The 3,540-nt window shown below is 30.5% G+C and overlaps 1 long non-coding RNA gene across 1 annotated transcript; it reads right to left on the bottom strand.

Annotated features, from left to right (window-relative positions):
• Positions 1 to 955: 955 nt before the first annotated feature.
• On the bottom strand, positions 956 to 1,882 carry LOC120355427. The gene is made up of 2 exons (XR_005573513.1): positions 1,744 to 1,882; positions 956 to 1,293 (listed from the first exon to the last, which is right to left on the bottom strand). It is a non-coding gene; the product is annotated as an uncharacterized LOC120355427 (long non-coding RNA).
• Between the last annotated feature and the right edge of the window lie 1,658 nt (positions 1,883 to 3,540).

Genomic DNA, 3,540 nt, shown 5'->3' with positions numbered 1-3,540 from the left:
CTCATAGAAAGAATTTTCTCCAAGTATTCATCTTCCCCTGTCAATAAATCAAGGATTTTTTTTATAGCAATTTTACTAGACTCATCATCGTAAATAATTCGTGCAATTTTTGGGTCTGGATTGCTAACTAATGCTCGATACTTCCCCCTTAAAGTGTCTACATCATTGTCAATAACTGTATCTGTAGGTACTCCCAATGTTTCAAGTTCGAAAAGTAAATTCTCTTTAGTAACAAAATTAGGATTGAATTTTCTAATAGGAATCAAATTGAAATTGAAGCACTCTTCAACTGATTTTTTAACATCCCAATAATTAATTATTTTAGATTCCATAGATGCTACTTTATTCGGTGAACCCATATTATCATTTTCTTAAATATTATTAATATGATTATATAATACATATAATTCGAGATCATTTATGATGAATAATATTTGATTTTGTATTTTAATTTTAACCTGAATCCTCCCCACCATCAATGAAAGAAGAAAGGATAAGAACAGCCGAGACCGTCACACATCATTCAATATTATTGATAAATCAATGAAAGAGTTTGCAAGCAAACCTCGCAGAGTAAGGCGCAGTTGAAATGTTACCACAGTTTACCGCAGTTGAAATTAATCTTTGAGATGGGGAAGGAAATAATCCTCCGAATATTTAAATCAATAAATTGAATATAGTTCAATATATTAACTAAAATATTCCATTTATTTAATTTCCAACCCCTTCTAAGTAGCAACATTTATAATTGAATGATATGACAGCTCAACAATTCAAGATTTACCCCATTCATTACTTGTCATTGATGATTGTTAGGCATATTCAATAATCAACAATAAGATTGTAATCATGTTTGCAATTTAATATACATAATAGATCAAATAAATAGAATTTCCAAAAATAAACAAAATTTAAATCAAGTAATTACAATTTATTTATTATCCTGTCCCATTTATTTTTGCGAAGTAGTTGCCTGTGAATTTTCCATAAATTAATATTGGTTGTTTCGTAAATACCTGGTGTATTGAAGTGAGGAGGCCTCCGTACACTTTATTCAAATTTTTCACTTATTAATTTTTCACTGCACAAGAAGTTCTTGAAGTATCCTTTTTACGGCGAATTTAGATCTTTTCTGGAAATATTGGTTTCCTTGTGATGAGTTGGTCAGCAAGGATTCAGCTTCCATGGCCATAACTAAGACATCCTGTGATACTACGAGTCTACGAGTCTACGAGTCTACGAGTCTACGAGTCAACGAGTCTACGAGTCAACGAGTCTACGAGTCAACGACCGCTAAATAATAGAGAAACGAAAAGAATATATATAAATACTGTAATACTAAAGGAGAGATCAATAATACAGAATTTGCTCTTCTTAACAAAATCAACAATACACAAGATCTTTAATAAATTCATCAATAATAGTTTAAAGATAAATAATTCAAGATACTCGAAGTGAAGCTTCCAAAAGAGATTTTTTTAAAAAGAAAAATTATAACTTGAATAAGGCTTTACAATTTTATTCAATTATTTATTTAACCAGCGTGACAAAGATAATTTGATATTTATTTATTTATTAATTTAATTTTACTATTATATAAACTTGCATAGAAATATTTCCAACATTTTGAATTACGAGAATTAGAGCTGAAAAACAAATTTAAGGAAAGCTGGGATTAATTATAATCTGATCAGATTTGACTTATAAAACAATAAGTAAGTATATAAATAAATAATGCTTTACCTGTACAGCGGAAATTGTAGAAATTACTATGGATACATATGTGATGAATGAGGTTTTCAACAAATATAAATAAATTGCCATAACTTAGGCCAGCTAGAATAAATACTCAATTAAATTTTCGGACATGATTACTTTCTTTTCTTTTTTTTTTTAACAAACAAGAAAATTTACATATTTAAAAAGGAATAAAAAAAAATAAAGAAAATAATAATAATATCATAACTTGTGATGAATGAAATCTGTCTCTGATCAACTACATATTGTAATAAATAGAAAAATTTAGCATAAGCTAAATAAAAATGGAATCAAAGGAAAAAGTTAAATTTACAACCTCCACTCACGAAATTTAGAGACAGACTGGATCATCGAGCGTTGAAGACGGGGTAGCAAACAAGACAGTGACGTAAGCAAAACGGAATTATCAAAATTAGACAAAGAAACTAGAGAGAAAGAGCAATGCAAACTCAACGTTACCACAAGGACAGAAAAAGGGAGAAAGAAAATAGCAAAAGAGAACTGGAGAGAACAAGAAAGTAGATTATTCGAAGGGTACAGCTCGATCCCATAAGTGCATCTTTGTCTCACTGAGAAAAACAAGCTGATAATACAATCGAATTTAGAACCGAAATAACAGAAAAAACAAGATAAAAATAATCATGTCCAAAATTGTTACACAATATGATAATTTCCACTGAGTCTAGGTTCGTACAGATATACGCGCCGCGAATATCAGCAATTCACTTTTAATCAGCTGACTATATCTGTATTTTTACGAAAACTGTAAGATACAGATAAACAGCTTCAACGGCATCAGCTGATTAAAAGTGAATTGCTCATGTTCGCGGCGCGTATATCTGTACGCACCTTAATAAGACCCATAGTGGTGCAAAAGATAATAGCACTGTACTTGAATAAACTATAAATTGATGTAAAAATAAAATTATGATTCATGAGTACAGTAAAACTATGGATTACTCTAAAAACATAGACAGACATAGAGTTATAATTTTCAGGTTATAAAAATCAAATTTGATTTAAATTTGTCGTCGCCTACAAGTTGTAGTATACATGACAAACATGTAATTAGTCACTCTTATAAAAATATTTAGTATAAAAAATAATCGAAGTTTCTCGTAGTTCTCATAATTAGTTCCTAGTATAGTAAAGTTTTCAAAATCATAAATGTTGAGAGATTTGTAGGTTTGTAGAGCATGACATTTCTAATGGATGTGTTGTTTGTGCAGAAAAGATAAGTTTGGCGTTCCTCCAATCCTTGCAACCACGCTTAAATGTCATATAATGATTATGTAACCACGAGACATTGTTGTATCGTCTGCATCTTTCTCTTAGCTTGAATTTCAAGATTGTTTTGTTTTAGTGTTCCTCATGCGATTTGCTTACTAATAATTGATACTTATCCGATATTACTATTTACAGTAAAACAGACTGATACATTAAATGGTAATACTTATCTAACAAGGTTGGAAAGCAAACAGTATTCAATATATTTGCCAGCAATCCAGCAGTGATAAAATTTGGCTTGATTAATAAAAAGCAATGATTTATGAAATGTAACGAAAAAACTGAAAATCATTGAAACTTTATCAACTTGCATCCAGTTTGCATGGATCCCTCTTTCAGCCCTTCACCATCGTTGTACTCGCACTACAGATCCTCAGACCTCATAACAAGCTGCTATTTCGGCTCGTTCTTCCTCAGTCAAGAGAGGGGGCATTTTTAAACTGAAACAAATAAAAATGGTATTAAACACAACCACAAGGAGTGCTCTATTTAACA

The sequence above is a fragment of the Nilaparvata lugens genome, unplaced genomic scaffold (genome assembly GCF_014356525.2).
Source record: "Nilaparvata lugens isolate BPH unplaced genomic scaffold, ASM1435652v1 scaffold11473, whole genome shotgun sequence".
In the NCBI taxonomy this organism is placed as follows: Eukaryota; Metazoa; Arthropoda; class Insecta; order Hemiptera; family Delphacidae; genus Nilaparvata; species Nilaparvata lugens.
Note: the sequence above shows the minus strand (reverse complement) of the source record. Positions and strands in the feature narration are given on the sequence as shown.